This window comes from Rhopalosiphum padi, chromosome 1 (genome assembly GCF_020882245.1).
Source record: "Rhopalosiphum padi isolate XX-2018 chromosome 1, ASM2088224v1, whole genome shotgun sequence".
NCBI lineage: Eukaryota > Metazoa > Arthropoda > Insecta > Hemiptera > Aphididae > Rhopalosiphum > Rhopalosiphum padi.
The window spans coordinates 33727794-33747658 of NC_083597.1; the positions used below are offsets into that span (position 1 = coordinate 33727794).

Below are 19865 nucleotides of genomic sequence, written 5' to 3' on the forward strand. Positions count from 1 at the left end.
ATTCAACTTTCAGGCTTTTGATGCGTACAACAATGTTGGAATATGTGGTTTGTCACGTATGTTCGTAAATAGAAGTGCTTTCACAATTAAATATTTGATTTAAATCTCCAATACATACTTTTGAACGAACTAAGGGTTTGTATTCGTTTATATATATTGGACATATCTACTAATCTATTAGTAATATAATTTTAATATTTAAATCGTAATTCAATCAAGTAATAGAAATCAATCAACTTGATTATTTTATCTTTTATCAAAACATTATTGTATTTTACTTGACATATTTAGTAAAGACATAATTTAACATAAATTACTGATGACTGATTCCGGGACAAAACACAAATACACTTATCAAGATGGCGAGACACTATATTCAAATCCGATAAAACATATGACGACTCTAACTTAGGTACCAGCTAAAAAAAGGCCGATTAATTTTATAAATTGTAATAATTGTATTATTATTAAATAATCGCTAAATTAAAATGTCCTAAAACTACTATTTAATATCGAAATTAAAAAAACATTTTTTTGTCGAATGATGCGTAAATTAAAATTTGTTTCCGCAATTTTTTGTGATTCCCATGAGTTCCCTCGCATGTTTCCAGGGTTTTCGAACGAATGGTATTTCCGAGAGTAGCTCGTCTCCACACGGGATTATTCGTTTCGATATTCTATTAAAATAACGTTTGCCAGCGATCCCGTAGCCAATACTAACAAGCATCGACATGCGTTTAATAATCGAGATTTGCTGTATTCGTTTAACATAGTAAAAAATATTATTACGAACGGGTTGAGAGTTCCATATTGTTATATAACACTACTGCAGATACATATCGCTGTAATACGTACTGGGTTGTGTATATGATGTATATATTATATAATTTACAGTCAGCTCGCACGAGTTAAAAAGGTAGGTGGTATAGGCAGTGTGTATGTTATTTTAGGCTATAAACTATATTATATAGTATCATTATAAAACGTCGGCCGAGATCGTCAGAACGAAAATAAAAATAAAAAAATAGAGGAAAAACACGGTTTTTACATCGAACCCATTGTCTTTGGTTATACGAATTATATTACAAAACGGTTTATGGTTTTTGGTCTTTCTCGACGACTGCTCATCGGCTGGCGCGGTCGTTTTTTACCCGAAGCAATCGAACCAATCAGACATCAGCGCTCATGCACTATATATATATATATATATATGTGTGTGTGTGTGTATGTGTATAATATAATATTATTTATATATATATATATTATTGTTGTGTGTGCGCGTCGACCGCACGAACGTTTGCGGTCGGCGCGTCCCGATACGTGTAAAACGGTTTTTGGGATCGGCCGGTAAGGTTCATTACATTATACACTTGTACGTCGCACAGCACTCGTACACGGATTGTATGTCGTAGTGCTGTTATTATATGGGTATAATCATCTTTCACCGTAAACGTTCAAAACTCCGGCGGCCCCGGCGTCCGCCTCCGCGCGAATAGGTGTCGGTCCGTAACTCCGACGTACGATATTTATACACGTACGAAGAACATCGTAGTGAGTGTTATAACGTCATGTAAGTACATATTTTTTTATCGGAGTCGTTTAAAAAAAAAAAAAATTTTCTTCTCCGCTTCGTCATCTGCAGGTTTAGCGGACCAGAGCGGTGCAGCTTGCAGCCCGCCACCGCCGTAGCGCGTCTACCTACAGTGGGTGCCAGCGGACCGTGTCGACTGCGCCGTGAACGTATGTTATTATAATATTCAATATTGTATGTTATACGATAATAATAAAATTCGTTTAATGCGTAATATTCGGTGTTAAATAATTTCAATATCACATTATATAATATTAAATAATAATATAACATTTTATACGGTTACACGTTTTTGTCTGTCTTTCATTTCGTGCGAAATGAATTAGGTTTTTTCTCGCGTCGGTAGGGTTTTAATTAAACAAAGTATTATAAAGCGAGAAAACCACGATAAAACGTAAAAAAAAAAAAAAACATAACAATAAAATATACGAACATCACCCTACGATATTGTCGGATTTGGTCTTATTTTTTCGGGTCTCCACGACGCCGCCGTCGCCTAGCATTTTTAATGAAATACCATTGTTCCTCGGCGGCGTTTGCCGAATAAATTGCTCGCGGACAAGAGCCATATGAAAAACGGTGTGCGCAGACGCCGCGGCGCGCGAGGGCGAAAATAAGAAGGAAAAAATACGTTGCCGCTTTAACGACCGACGGAAACGGAAAATAATAAAATGGAATTGTATTGTTTTTGGCAGTCGCTGGAATTAAAAAAAAATAAAAGAAGAGAATAATAATAATAAACCTAGTAAAATACTCCGCCCCTCTTTTACTACAGCAGCACAACACAATATAATATTATACACTGCCGGCTACAGTGTGTCCGTATCACAATATTGTGCGTTCGTCGCGTATTATTACTTATAGTCACCATTTTAACCCGAAAATTAGGATAACAATATGCCTGTATAATATTATACCTCTACGACGCTCAGACGTGGCGTTTGCCGTATTAAAAACGATTTCGCGGTTCTGTTCATCGCGTCTCGGTGAAAACCTTCGCTTGCTGTGAAAATCATAATAATATTATTATACAGTTTGTAGATCGCTCATAACGGACCACGAGTAAACAGCTGATGCCCCCGGGGGGACCCGCGACGGAATTGCGGAAAAAGACGTCGTGGACCCGTTTTTACTGCACACTTTATTTCGGAGATTATCAATACGACTCCCTCTCCGTCATACGTATGTTATAGGTAATAATGTTATGTTGTGCTCGCATAAAATTCCTATAATTGATTGTATGAGCGCCTGATTCGACGGCGTCGCCAAGTTAAAAACAAATAAAAAATAATAATAAACCTAGTGAATTACGTTTTTTTTTTCACACAGTTTTAACGCGATTAAATATTATTATACGAGTACGCGTAGTATTTCGATACTTTTTATGGATTTAATTCCGTTTATAGCTACGAAAAAGGTAATAAAAGACACGCGCCCGGCGATCATACATTATTATAATTTATATATTAATATATCTACTTTCTGGATAATATACGAACGCGGGATGACGACTACTGTTATCTACTGATGATGACATCTATAAAGAAACGTGTTGATCTGCGTTCAATTACGCTTTTCAGTTCTTCATTCTTTGTTTGAACGATATAATTTTATTGTTTTTTTTTTTTTTTAATTAAGCAATAATAACGGATTGATTACACAACTGGATTGGCGACTTGGACACAAATATCGCATTATATCTTTACTTATATTATCTATGGCTGATTAAAATTTACCAGATACCTATCTGTTGATCACAAACTCTACAGATAATATGTGTGGAAATTTGCCAAAAACATGTGAATAGTCATGATCGGATTTTATCGACCGGAAAACCGAGCATAACCAAATAGTTTTTAATAATAAATTAGTTTTATTTACTACAATATTACATAATATGTATTGTGTTAGATTAAAGACTATGGCGTATAGTAAGGTATGTGCATATGAGTTAAGAACCTACTACTACAGATGAATGAAGAAATATACACGTAAAAGCCATGTAAATTTACTGCTATAGTTAATTTGATTTTGGATAGTCGATTAACTTGTTTTTTTAACAAAAAATTACAAAGCGACAGATGTAATTGAAAATCCTAAAAATGTCATAATATTTATAATTGGTATAACAATAGAATACAAAACATGATGTATAAACAGGGTTATATAAATGTAAATTATTATTAAATATTTTGATTTCAGGCTATCTTCAAAGCGACCATATTACTTTATATTTTCAGTCTTATTCATATCAAACTGTCTTGACTTTATTATCGAAAATATCATTAATTCGCACATTTAATCAATTTTGCTAAATTGTATGGATAAATTATTTTTATTTTACATGCTTATAGAAAAATACAAAAAATGAGTTTAGTGTTATAAAATTAAAACTACTTTTAATTGTTGCACCTAATTGAATATCAGACTGTTTGTATCATTCCTTTATGTCAGGTTTATGTATATCAATATCCAAGTCATTTAATATATACTCTCATAGCAGGTAATACAATACGAAAAAAAATACATTATTTAGGAGTCACGTGAGCTTAAAAAATAAATATATGGGAACAATGTATGATTTTTGTAGATACTTAAGTATACTATACCGACGTGTTGTTTAATTTGACTTTACGTACTGCATATAAGTTCCCCGAAAATGGTTATTTTCCGATTTTATGCTTGTGTGTTTGCCGTTTGGAGGCATCGTAATCTGTCGTTATCTCCCCCGGCCAGGCACTATACCGTATCCGATAATCTTGATCTATAAATTGAGCTTAAAATATTTCCCGTCAGTAATAAGCGTCTGTATAGTCTATACACGTTTCGTAATAATTATAATTATTTATACGAACGAAAAGTTAATACATACATATTAAGGCGACGTATGACCTATGATTCCGAAAAAAATTCAAGAGATCACCGTTCTTAGTATATCATAATAATAAAACTATATTCGAATAAATATATAGAACTTAAACAAATTGCATTCTATGCATAACGATATCATGTACGCAATACGCACTACAAATCTAACGTACGCATAGGACCGTTTGTCATTACTCCGTATATCGCATGTTCGAAAATTCCTGAGTGCCGATGCCGATGACCGATTACCCACCTATATAATAATTTACTTTGAAACACAAATTTTAAAATCTTACACCACTTCTGACACTTTTTTCGCGTTTCACGCCGTGCACCTATTTATTTGTGTTTCGTAAAGCGGTCATCTGGCAAAGGCTCATCATTTGATTACGAATTTACTGGAACGCGTCTCAATAGTCTGAAATATTATCCTAAACTAGAATAAAATAATTAAATCTTTATAAAATTAATTGTTAACGACATTTTTAATATGCCGATATTCATAGTTATTAGTTTTAATATTTAATGGAAATAAAACTGTTGTTGGCTAATATTTGAGAGGATAATTTTCTGTGAGGACGAAGTGTCCTACACTTAATTTGTGATTATATATATATATCTACAAAGTGAGGTGCTCTAAAATATTTTCGTGCAAAAGTATTCAAAATATTGTGATTGAGGTACGAAGAATTGTCTACATTACCCATAGGCCAAATCTCGTTTAATGTCATATTAAAGCTTTCATATATTTTATCATTTTATGTTATTTCATATTTTCATCAACATCATTTTGTCTAATAAAAATGTTGAAATTATTTAAATTTAAATTTCTAGAGATTTTTTTGCGGTGAGTTAGTGTTACTTTTTTGAAGTATTCAATAAAGTAATGAAAAAACTTATTTGAATATTTTAAATACTTACTAAACTTTACATTAATATTATTCTATTAATATGCATATTTTCTTTAGTAAAACCACAGTATATACTTCAAATAAATTGGTCTTTGAATTATTGTAAATGTATACATTTTTACATGAAACTATTTATTTTCTAACTATCAATAGTATATTTTATAATACACATTAAATAAAAGCTAATATATATCCTTTTTAACAGTTATTTTTAAAATCCTAATAAACAAACTAACTTTGATAAGATTTAAAGGATAATAATTATGATAAATGAATGTTTATTTAGGCTTTATTAAAAATAAAAATAAAAAGAATGAAAATTAAAACTGTAGTGTATACTATGTACTAATCGATTTTACATGTTTTAACAACTTTGAATTTATGAATATCATTAAACATGTGATCGTAGTAATTTATTTTTATTTTTATATTTAATTAAAAAATGTTTCGTTATTTGGTGATAAAAAAAATGCTGTTATGTATTATTAAATTATATGAAAAATAATACAATTATGATTTATCAGTGTTTTTGGTCACATTACCAAATTGCATTGCGGTCAGATCTCAAATTGTCGGTTGAAACATTCTCAGCATCGAAAACCGGTTGTACATCCTATCTGAGTGGAACATTGTACTTATATGAAAGCCCCTTTAAATCAATAATGATCGCACGTCGCGCATTGTAACGGTTGTGGCCCAATCGTTTGTACAATGCATTATCAATCATGTTGAAAATTATCGATGACAACGCCGAGAGAAAAGGTTATAGATACCTAATATAATTTATTATATTTAGGTGAGTACAATTTAATAATACGTCTACAGTAACAATACTTTCTGAAATATTGTGAACGAAATAAAGTAAATTTCATTTTTTACTACAAATTCTTGTGGATTTTGCATGGGAACAGTTTGATCACCCCCTCCCCCCTTACAACCTAGATCTGACACCTAGTGACTTTTATGTTTTTTTTTTGTATATGAAATCACTTTTTGGTGGCTAAAATTTCAACGACAACGACGAGGCAAAATAAGTTGTTGATACATGGTTGCAATCACGCAGGCAGCATGTTTCTATAATGAAGAAATACAAAAACTAGTACCCGTTATGATAAGTATGCTTAAATGATGGTGGAAACCATGTTAAAAAAAAGCTTAAAATGAATTGTGATTTAAGTTCCAATAATTTGTTTTTTTAAATTTATATTTTACTTATTTTTATTGCACACCAAAACTTACTTTCTGGACATAACCCGTTTATCATCATATGTTATAATAACATAGTATAAGTGTATATTATACATATACTATGTGTATGTTCACAAACTAAATGTGTCCCCAAACGCAGCACCGGAATTTCTATTCTAAATGTATAGTGTACCTACGCTACATACATTTTATATAGTGCCTGCAATAATACCAGTTTAATAATTTAATTTATCAACAGAAAAAGGGTTGTGATAATAATGAGTTGAAGGTTTTCCGAGATAATAACGATCGCAACTATTACTCGTGGAAAAAAAACTAATTAAATTCTTTCGGATATGTATGGCCCAACGTTTATATCATTTAATTTTCTGTCGGTAACACTTAAAACAACATCGAACATTGACTTAAGCCAACACGATTTTAGCTCATCGTCATAGAGTAACGTAGACGACATTTAAAATAGTGCTGTGCAAGAAACCTAACCGAGTTTGTAGAAGGATTGAATAAATAATGAATTTCACATCGGTTAATTCTATGGAATTTCAAGACGAGTTTATTCAAGAACCTCTCCTCGACAGTTTTGGTTCATTCAAGTGCGGTAAACCACTCGTCTGTGATAAGGGCTGTATTTTTTCCGAGCTTTTGTCTTCTGTTTCGTCCTGTCTTGTTTAAGAGCTTCTAAAAAAGTGTTCAATATTAATGCGTTCATTGTGTGTGAAAATGTATAAGGCACGAGTTCTTCTTATTTGACAGATAAATCTTTATCTATACCCACTATATAAAAGCTCAATTTTCTTGTTGTTTTTCCATAGATTACTTCAACGGATCACTTAATGCGTTAAAAATTTCGAATTTTATCGACCAGAAACATAATTTAGCGATTACAGTATTACATATTTAAGCCATAAAACACCTGTAAGTGTTCTATTTATACTTTTAATCGATTCCTTTTACATGATCACACACTGTTATAATGTATGTGTTGGTGCATAGTAGTAATAAAGTAACGTTAATGGTGTACTGTTATGGTATAGTTAAAGCTATGTGCGTGTCAGATCCTTAGTTGTATGCATAATAATACTGAAATATATGAAAATAATTAATTATATATTCATTTGTTTTTAATAAATGTATCCACAGGAGGTACACAACATTTTGCGTATTGCAATAACTGAATATCGTAGTATAGCATAATGTTTAATAACTACTGAACTAATGTGCAATTAATAATGTGCTCGAATATGTTATAAAAATTAACAAAAAGGAAAACAAAAAGACTCTTAGAGCTGAACACTAATTGTTTATTTAGATGGTTGACCTTAAACTAATTTTTAAGGGCGAATCTTACCATTTATTCAACCATTAGTGCTCAACAAAAATAATATTACATTATATGAGTACCTATGCCAGTAAAATACTTATGAGTAAAATATAATTTTAATTAATTTAATATTATTTTAAATTAAATTGCATAGCTTTTATGCACTGTGGCAATGTATTTTCAGTTTTACTAATAACACGTAGTTTTAATTCATTAAATTAAATATCTTATTTAATACAATTAATATAAATATATGTTTATAAACAATTCTATTACTGATTAAATTCGACTTTATTATAATAATGTTATATGAAAAATATGATTTTCATTTAACATATTTTAGCCGTGTTTTAAATTATTATCAAAATGGTTCGACGAAATGATATTCACATCGTGTTTGTTAGCTCGTTAACTGATAACGTACTAGTAAACACATATAAGCTCAGGAAAGTGTTGTACATTATATTGTACAATGCTTCATGTGTAATAATATATTAATAATTAATATATGATTTTTATAGCAATACAATAATATTGTAGAAATGTAGACTGTATAGTAATAATATTGTAGTATGGATTAGAGATTGTATTCGAATACAATTATACTGCATTGTTTGGCTATAAAAACCAATAAAGTTATACAATCGAAGATACTTACCAAAACTATAATATGTGTGTGTATGTATAATGTATATAGAGTGTACCAGTGGCATTCAATAAAGTCGTTCGTAATATCAGTTGCACTTAAACAAATTGCACTGAACCGATTATTCCGTCGATTGGTTTTGACCAAAAATACTGATTATAGGGATGAATATATACGATCGTTGTATGACTTCCGGATTGTGTTCTAAGTAAACATTGTTTTCGGCGTAATGGATTTACGGAAATATTTATTCAGCCTATGTACACCGAGTTCAGAAATCATTACCAAACGGACTTCAAGTACCAATACTACCATGTATTATACAGCGTGTATAGGTGTAGTAATTTGTTGTTATAACAGTGATAATTATATGGTTTCATGTATAATTTGGTACGTACACTCATTATAGATATATATGGGGGAACTCATCGATTCTATCAATATAGCATCGATTCCATCAGTGCAGGTGGCTTAAAAACAAGTTACCAATTTTATTTCCACATGTGTTAATCTTATCCACTTCTTAAATTTGGTAGTTGGTTCAAAAATACACCGACATAATTATTTAACACTAAATATAGAGGTAAATTATCGTTCTGTTTATTTTAAATGTACCTAATCATGTAACTTAATAATTCAATAATGTGTATATAATAACAAAAAAATTACTCCATAATCGTATTTACTTAAATATAATAATACGTGATTACTCTATGTATAAAATATATTTTTTATTTAAATACTCATCAATTTATAATGTGTTAATAGAATTATATTAAATTATAATAGTTTTCCTTTTGAATTGATTTTCAATAAAAAAAAGTTAGCTATATAAAATATATATCTAATGCAATTGAAGATTATAATATTATTATCAATAGTATCTTTATTATAGTTCAAAAATAACTAAAAAAATTACATTTTTTAATTCTTGTTGGGTAAGATTATATATTCCTCCATACTTTCTTAGTCCACTAGTTGGCAATTTTTCGGTATAAAAATGTACCTAGTTATTCTCCTCAATTTGTGTTATTTTAATTTCGGAATCGATAGGTTAATTGCGACTGGTGTCTTTCATGATGTAATCTTTGTACCTTTGTCGCTAATAAAATAAGGTCGGGTGGACTTGATGAAATCCAATTTATTTTCATTCACGCAACTATGTGGGATGCTTGAATAAGGGCTAAAACAACCCTAGTTTAATTTTGGTATTCTGAGCTGATTAGTTTCAACAGCTTAAAAATCAAGAAAAATGTTTCTTTTACCAATTATTATAAACATTTAATTGATTATAATTAAAATATAGTACCTTAAGTACCTAGTGATGCTATATAAATCTATAATACTTTAAACAATAAAAAAAATACAAACGTATTTAAATATAAACATTAACGAAAACCTATGTATAATAAGTATGGTATTATGTAAAAAAATAAATAAGTTTATACTTAAAAACAAATTAGTATAATACTTATAATAATAAAAAGCTAAAACTTCCACCTAAGAATTCTTATAAATTATTAAGCCGTTAAAATTAAATTAAAATACAAAATAAAAAATACATAACCTAACCTAACCTTGAAATAAAAAACACAAAATATTTTTGGAAGGTATAATAGTAATTTTTTTTTACATCTCAGCGGCTCAGCTATAAGGATAGTTTTAAATGATTCACACTAGGCAAACATAAAAACAATTTGAACCTAGTAGATATCTATCAATTAATAATTTAAAAAAAAAAATCATAATTTGTATTTAACTGTGTAGGTTAGCATAATGTTAGCCGCACCTCCTTCATTTTATCTTATTATACTGCTGTACTGTGTTTGGACTGTTGCGGTGCTATTCATTAACCGACGTTTCCAAAACTGTAATATCTAAACAATATTTATATTAATGATATACATAAACATAAATTATATTATTACAATCCTGTATTAGAATCTCAATAAAGACACAAAAGTAATACGATTCTTGTTTAATGTTAATATAATAATATTATATACATATCTATATAGGTACTCCGCCGCGGGCTCTTTACTATTTTAATCTGCGTGGAAATATTACATTTAACTTCAACACCTCGACGTCGATACAAATATATAAACGATACCTATATATGTATACTGTGTAATGCGCACGTATAATAAATATAATAATATTTAATAACATCGTCTGATTTGTATTTTTCTATTTCGAAAACGATTTAAACCATTCATATAACGTTTCTTGTATGTGCGTACACCTCGCTGTATTAGCTGTATGACAAGTTTATACATATTATTATTATTATTATAGAGGAGGAGTTGATGAATTAATACAAGACGTACTTTAGTAGCCGTACATAATCTAAGGCCATAATATGTTTATCGCTTATCGGTGTCGTTAAAACGTTATAGTATATACACTCCTGTCGTGGGACAAGTCCGTCGGATAAAAATAACATTACGCGCGTCGTCCGTGTAAATGCAAATAAATTTAAAAAATAAAATTGACCATTGTACGGAAAAACGAATTATCGATTTTTATTACTCGCGCTCTCCTAGAAAATTAATAACGGAGAACATGATATATTTTGTGAGATTTGACCGCGGGCGTACGCCTCGTTGTCGTATGCCTATATAGTGTGTGTGTGTGTACCTGTATTATAATAAATACCGTCGAGCCGAGCCGTTTGGCCAGGGCGCATTCGATCGGTTTTTTTTTTTTTTTTTTTCGACGGTATACGCAGCACTTATTAAAATATGTGTATAATAATATTATATATTATATAGTAGTCGACGACTCGTCTGTTCGTCGTGTGATAATTTGCGGTTTAATTAACCGCCGAGGAAGACGCTAATCATCGAAATCCGCGCGCGGTCAGAATAATGTAATACGCCGTTGTTGTTGTTGTTGTTGTTGTTGCTGTTGCTGTTGCTGTTGTTTTTTCGCAACTACTTACCGCGATGATTTACGACCGACGAGAAAAAATTAAAAATTAAAAATCAACCCGAGTGAACCGGTTTTCCGCGGCTGTCGCGCATGGCTGTTCCGGATCCCATTTCGCGCTCGTCCACATCCACTGCAGCAGTCGTGGTGCCTATATAATATAATATACCGTGTTTATACCTCACCGCGCGCGCGTGTAGTACTCGCGTACACGTTTTCGGTATGTAATTTAAAACGGATACCCACACGGATAATTTACCAGTAAACAAGCTAAGTATTGTGGAAAAAATTAAACATATTTTTTTTAACGACAGGACGTGTACGGTGGTCTTGGAACCGAAATCGCGCGAAGTAGGTGCACTTATTATATTTCACCTTAAAAATACGAAAAAGCGAAAAAAAACGTTTGTTGCTTAAAAAATGTACAGAAAATACTAATAACCTATTATATACCATTATTATATATTATAATATTATACATTCGATGATGGTTGCAGCGATCACCGCCATCGGTCCTTAAACATTTACCGACGAAATTGATAGTTTTTTTTCGGTTTTCCACACATTCACTGCACACACACACACACATACACACATTAGGGTATTAAAGTATATAGACAGCGTTAATATAATATTAATAGGATTATGTACGCGCCGCGCATAGTGTTTATGTAGATTTATGTAATGAAACGATTATCGGAAGAAAAATAAACGTTTCGTCGACAAACTATTAATAATTACACCTACTGTCTGTCGACCAGCCGTATAATATAACCCAACCCGACGTATTCGTTTAAAAAAAAAAAAAAAAAACCGGATTACCACGAAACTTCAACGATCCTAATTGTACGACATTAATAAATGTCTATAGTAATTTACGGTGAAATTATTACATTCTTAAAATGTATAATAATAATAACGTGTAGTCGATAACTATTTGTTTAAAATCATTGATAAAAATATCGCTCCGGGAGAACACTTATACGATAATCCTGTTTGTCCGTCGTCCGGGACACTATACCTTCGTCGACGTACTACGTGCACGTACCTCACGATAATATAAACTAACCAGATCTATTATTTTATTTAGAAATATTATATATTAATATACATATTTTAATATTTATTGAAATTATAATAATTTTATTTACCGTTATTGGGTATACGAACCGTCGTGTAATTACGAAAAAAAAAATCGTACCGTCGTACACGTATTATATTATTATTATAATACGTATGTAGTTCAAACGTAGTCCTACACGCGTGCTATGCAATATTTAATAAATTTCGGGTGTGCAACATACTCAATATTATATTGATATTAAAACAAACCCATACCACTCAATTAGTCATTGGAATATCGGGTAACAATAATAATTTTTGATTTCACGTACCCACACCGAGTGTATTAGTACAGTCACGGATCGCGATTATGAACGATTTATGTTGTTTTTACGTATATGAAACACTGATTGTTATCATTATTTTTTTTCCAGGTCATCGAATGTGTTGTGATTAACCGCAAGCTGTTACTAACATACAACACAACGTTCTATTAGGGATACAATCAGCTTGTGCGTTCTTCTTAAAGGCTAAATGCTTAGGTACTAGCGATAAAAATAGTATAATAACATTGGATTAAACATAATTTGTGTTGCAAAGGCCGTAAAAAAAAATTTAATAGACTCAATTTTGTTCTTAAGAAGTATACGCTTTAATACCGAATATAATAATAATATCAGACTTGTATTTTAGATTAGTTTCCTTTTTTTATGTCGTAATATATTGTTAATATTAAACAGTTATTGTATAGATTGTCGACGTTTTGAATGCGCCATTATTAGATTTCAATAGTGATCGGAATAACATATAAATAATATATAGGTAAGCACAACTCTGTACAGATTTCCATAAAAAGGCTCATCCGGATATAGTAATTTCTAATTTCTCCACATTAAAACTAATAGATATATCAATTCGCCGTATAAAGAGTCATTGGTGTGCGATAATTAATTGAAAAATTAACTTTCCTAAATGAATAATTTCTGTTAGTATAGGGTCTGTACCAAATTCCAATCTATAGAAATTGGATGCCATTCATTTATGTAATTTTTGCTGTCAATTAATGGAATATATTGTATTTTTTTTTTATGTGTTTTTGTTTTTATGTTTATACTTATTTTTTTTTTTTTATAAAATTTACTTGAAGTGATTTGTCGTGGATTATAAATATTTTTTCAGTTAAAATAAATGTAGATAGCTAATTTCTAACTCAGTTGAGTTGTTCTTTTTTTTTACAAAAGAAAGAAAAGTAGCATATAACTTTAAAAATAAAGTACGTTTTTATATATTAACTTAATTTACAAAGTTAAAAAAATTGGTTAACTTGCCAGCTTTATGTTTATAATGGTGTAATATACTGCAAGATATTTTTTATAAAGATAAATTTAATGTCACATATTCAACTTCATTAAATGTATTAAACAACTTAAGCAACTTAAAACTATAAATCATATGTTTTTTTTATTAAAAAATTATACGTAATGATTTTTTTTTTCATAACAATTTTAAAATTTAAAATTTCATTACAATTTATTTAAATATACAATAATAATTTATTTAAAATGTTATAAATTTGAAAGAAAATCGAAGAATATTATAATAAATTAAGTAGCTTTTAGTATACTTTATGAAATCGTTTTGAAATGTATTTTTAATTTTTATGCATGAAGCTAAAATACAAATTATAAAACAATGAATGTTTATAATACTTAAACATTAATCATGTACATTGTATAATTATGGTATGTTTAACTGTTTAAGAGTTTCGTCCCATCATATTGTATATAAAAAAAAATGTATACTGATATATTATTAATTCTACAACAGGGGATTATTAAACTAATTAATTATTCACAACTCATAAAATACTAAAAATAATTATAATTAGCATTTAAAACTATTACACTGTGGCTAATGAAATATATTATGACATATTATAATTTGAATGTATAAATATACCTATTATATTATTTTAAATTAATTCGGTATTTTTCGTAACCTTGGAGTTCCGGAATTAATTCTAGGTAGGCATCTAACTATACATCGTCCTACAAAAACTCATGTTATAATAATATATATGTGGCAGTGATTTTATTATCAAATTATTAATTTAAAATTTTAACTTTTAATCGATGAAAGATTAAGATATTATAGTATTATAAAACTAATAGTCATATTTTTAAATATCAAAGTATTAACAGTTGTCGTCTGTTGGATTATTATAATAATATTATTATAGATTACCAGTTTTCTTTTGTTTTATCGAGTAAGGAAGAATAAAAATATATTGGAAATAATAAATGTTTAATAGTTAATATTCTTTTTAAATGATAAATCTGTATGAACTTTTTTGTGTAAATAACTATAAGACCAGAAACGATTCTATAACACAGATTATTTATTTATTTATTCATTTTTTTTTCTGATTTATAATTTTAAAACCAAACAGTAAAACTCAATATTTTAAATTTCGAATACTCATAAAATACCATGCATAATTATTTTGCGAATATAAAATATAAATTTAATATTAGGTAATACTGTAATAGTATATTATAGTTCCATCGTTCAATAATGCTTTACTAAAAAAAAAAAAAGCTCGTTGCTGTTTAAAATGTATAAATAACAAATTCCCATGTTGTGATGTCAGATGCATTCGGTTAATTTGTTTACAATATAATTTGTTAACGCATGGATGTTATCAATGTAACGAACGCACAAGTAAAAATTCTGAAATCAGCTCTACGGGAAACGGAATCGAATTAGTGTCAGCATTTGTCTTCTCGCCGTCTTCAGTATTCTGTAGCAATGTCCGAGTACCACAACAAGAATATATGATTAATATTTAACGTCCATGTGGGGAGCGCTTGTTCACCGGCAATTTGACAAAATGGTTCTTATATATTGTATATATATATATATATATATATATATATATATATATATATATATATACATATACACACTATCCACACGAGATCAATAAAATTCAATTTCGCATTTCACCCGACTTCTGCATCGGTCGTCATTATATATCGGCCATCATCCATTTGTCGTTGATCATGTTTTTATCCCGTTGGAAATATTCGCATTTCCCCTTTAACCCCCGCCGGTAAGGTCGACCTGGGAACGATGGGAAAACGGGGGATGCAGAATATAACGTCTGTCCTCGGTCTACGGATATCCGTTTGTTGCGTTGCTATTTCCATCATTGCTCCGCAGTTTTCGTTGTTTTTTTCCTTTCTCGTGTGTATTTTCGGTTTACCCGAAATAAAGGGGAAGTATATTGATCTTTTCACCCTAAGACTGTTAAGTCTTTTCTGTACATTAAAGGCAATGGAAACTCTAAATGTTTAGATCTAATATGAACAACAATATAGAATGGTATAGTTTTTTTTTATTTGCTATCTATATAAAAAAAATATATCTACTTTTCTATTATTATCAAGAAAAGAATTATAACTTATCCAAAAATTGAAAGACTAATAGTATTTTTTCATCTATTCTGTGATATTGCGTAATAGAACAAAGAATTGGGTTTTATTTTCCAATAACGCTGAATCAAGAATCAGCGTCCATAGTCCGTACCTGAATTAATTCGTTTTTATCTGTTTTCAGTTTGTATTAAAAGTGTTAGTTTTTTGGAAAAACGGAGTTTCTGGAAATTATCTTCGTGTCCACAATTTTCTTAAACGACTGTGTATAGAACTTAATCAAACATCGAACTAAATTTTTTCTAGTTTAGAAGTCTGCGTTCTAAGTGTATAACGTTGACCTGTAGCGCTTTGTACTTTTATACCACTATGCTGAAATGTTCCGTTTATTATATAGCGCTATAATATTATATTGTAATATTTAAAAGTCCGACGATCATTATTGCAACAATCACATAACCGTTATCGATATTATACTCTACAGTCTTACATATAGTATTAATAATAATAATAATAATAATAATAATAATAATAATAGTGGTAGTAGTACGAGAAAAGGACACGTGAGCGTTGCCGGGTAATAATACGATCGACGGTGCCATATCTGCGGCATAATAAATGTCAGCGGTGTGGCAGAATGTCCGGAAAACCGATAACGATATGATAATATAATAGCAATATTAATGCGAGGACAGAGGTTCCACCGGAGTTCGTAAACATGGCACGTTCGAATCACAGCGTCGCGCGGGTGGAGGTGAAAAGGAAAAGTCGTTCGGTATGGTCGTCGGCGGTTCGGAATACGCGCGCGAGATACACTCTAAACCATATAATATATGTATAATATATATATATGGGTCAGGTTTTATTATATATGTACGTAATGGTATATCCGTCTTCAATAATGGCGCGGAACGACGTCACGCGGGTGTAACGTTTGCGTCTATATAATATATTTACTATTGTCTGGGCGGCTGTGAATATTATACCAGTCGACGACGACAATAACATCGGTGCTGCACGCGCGAGATGCTCGGCGTTAACAATTTTCCATCAAATTGGTCGAGACTCGGGACGGGTAGATATCGTATCGCGCGAGTGTGATAATATGACAACGTGCAAGAGTCGGGCGCCTCTCTCACTCGAGTCGAATGCGTTACGATCGTTGTAAAATTGTTGTTTTGCGTACCGACCGTACGCTTCTAGTTCGCGCGGATAGTTATGCTAGTTAAACAAACGTAACAGTTCTTTAAGCTTTCGGTTTAAATAATTAGTATTGCGTCGCAATATTATTATGACGTTTATCGCGAATGTTGTGTGAAAAATAACTGCGCTATTAAATTTATACGTTATTATTCCTGTTAGGTGGATGTTTTTTTCCCTTCCGTTCTTTTAATAGCTGTCATTATGTGAAGTCAACTGGAAGCCATTTATTTAAAGATTTTTTTTTTAAATTCAAAAAAAAAAAAATACCAAACACATAGGTATTTCCTGGTAAATATTCTTTGTAGTGAACGCAATAAATGTATTAACGAGGACGTAAAAAGTTTTATTCAATATCTCAATTGCGTGTTCACTGTGTGTTACATTTTGAGCACGACTCGTGGCTGTTTAAAAATACCTCTATCCATTATTAAAATTATTCGTGTTATAGCGCAATTGATGAAAAATCATAAAGGTTTAATAATATTATGATGTATTATAACGCAATCCCGTAGGTAAATACGAGTTGATCTTAAAAACCCACAAAGTCACTCTGCTGTATGGTAGCTTAAGAATGTACTTCCGAATTGAGGTAGGTCACTTTCATATATTATGGTAAATTTTAATTCATTGATAAATCATAATTTATTGTACATGAAAAAAAGATTTTAATCAGAGACGGAGTAACTTAATCTCTATTGCTAATGATATTTTATGATTTATTTATATTACTTTGAAGTAATTTATTTTTATACTAGTAATATGATAATCTATTTTATCCAAAAAATATCGCATGAATTGTATTACCTATATTATAACATTATACCAAATTAATTATAGTTTTTAACTAATTTTTACTTATTATATTTTATAAGTTAATATTGCATACCATAAAATGGTGTGCATAGTTTCATGGATAATTAATGGTTAAAAATAAGATAAATATTAAAAAAAATGAAACCGTTTATTTTTCATTGCAATTTCCAATTTCGTAAAAATTTAAAATCAAATGCCTATAAATAGTATCGTGTAAATGCTTGAAGCTTGAACTTAATTTTGAAATTAAATTCAATAAATTGTCAAGCATTAAAATATTATATAGTTATTAAAATTTAAAATTGTACACATTTTAAACTAGGTATAAAATAATTTAATATTTTTGCAATTTGAACTTTGAACGCTTATAAGAAATTTGTGATTTTGTGTTTTTGAAATTGTAATTACTGTACAAATAACTTATCGGTAAATTTTTATAACATTTTCAAGCTTTTTGAAGAGTAAGAAAAAAATATGTTTCAACTTAAATTGAAAAAATATAATTAATAATATTATATAGTTTTAAAAAATAAATAATTTTTTCTTCATTTTGAGTATAGAATAACTAAAAAATACATATATAATATGTTATAAGAAAACTGGTTATATCACTTATACAATAATATATAATATTATGATATGTATAATAGTAATATTATTATAATATAACATATATTGACATAAACTTTTTTTATTTATAAAATAAAATATATTTATAATTTGTAATATTATTATGCACAATAAATACATTTGGTAGTTTAACCAAGATAACAAAAACATGAAATAATGTATAGGGGCGCCCACCAGTATGGAAACTTTCTGAATTTAGGGAGTGGGAGGAAAGTTTAGTTTAGTTAATTAATATAGGTCGGTATTCAAACGATCACGACACCAGTGTCTTTTTAATCGACGTGAGGAGATTTATCTAGGATGGTTTCACTTACTAAGTTATATATATTATATATTGATGGGTTTGTGTGGTTGTTTGATTCGGTGTAGAATTTTTCGTTGTAGTTTTTAGCTATAATACTATTTAAATTTTTAGGTATTTGTGTAATGCGAGATTTGAAACTCTACTATGGCGCAGATGTTATATTTGGTGAAGAGATAACTGGAAGCCTTGGATGGTACGTATTCAGGCTTTTCACATATCCCAATTTTTTGGAACCTAAGAGTGAGTCTGAATCGGCTTAGCATGACAATATTATTATATCATGGCATAATAAACTTAATTTATTTAATTTTCACAGTATACAAAAATAGATATGAAATAAATTTATTATTATATCAAAATTCAAACAATAGTTAATTTATGTTTTACAAAAGCACAATAATGATTTTTAACGTGTAAAATGTATGGTAATATTAGCAATTAGCATCATTAAGCGTAACAAAATATTCAGTTCTTTGACAGCAATCAGCGTTTCATTTATCTCCAACAAATGAAAAAAATATGGCAAATTCAATTATGCTCGAACAAACTGGTCATTTTGATTTAAAAATATTTCGGAAACGTAATTATTCAATGGGACGAATTTACTATATTTTATAGTGTTATTATCTGATGAAATCTTTTTTCAAATTTAATTTTATTATGTACATTGTTTGACAAAGAATAGTTTATTTATTCTGTTTAGTTAGCACTGGTTAAATAAACGTGGACCATCTAAAATGTTCAACCTCTCGTAAGAATAAATAAAAAAATGATCAAAGGTTCAGAATATAAATAAATTGATAAAAACTAAATTTATATTATAATACATAAGCTGTGGTGAAGTGATATATTTATTCCAAAAGAAAAAAAAATATTATCATAGAATATTTAATAATCGCATTATATTATCAAAGTTAGATATAATCATACTACTATGATAGT

General features: G+C 29.6%; 1 long non-coding RNA gene across 2 annotated transcripts; it reads left to right on the forward strand.

Annotated features, from left to right (window-relative positions):
* Nucleotides 1-1282: 1282 nt before the first annotated feature.
* Nucleotides 1283-19106, forward strand: LOC132917600 (uncharacterized). Of its 2 annotated transcripts, none has more exons than XR_009660300.1 (3): nucleotides 1283-1570; nucleotides 1643-1740; nucleotides 19035-19106. It is a non-coding gene; the product is annotated as an uncharacterized LOC132917600 (long non-coding RNA). The 2 variants fall into 2 exon arrangements; XR_009660299.1 differs by lacking the exon at nucleotides 19035-19106 and adding an exon at nucleotides 12974-13141.
* The last annotated feature ends 759 nt before the right edge of the window (nucleotides 19107-19865 follow it).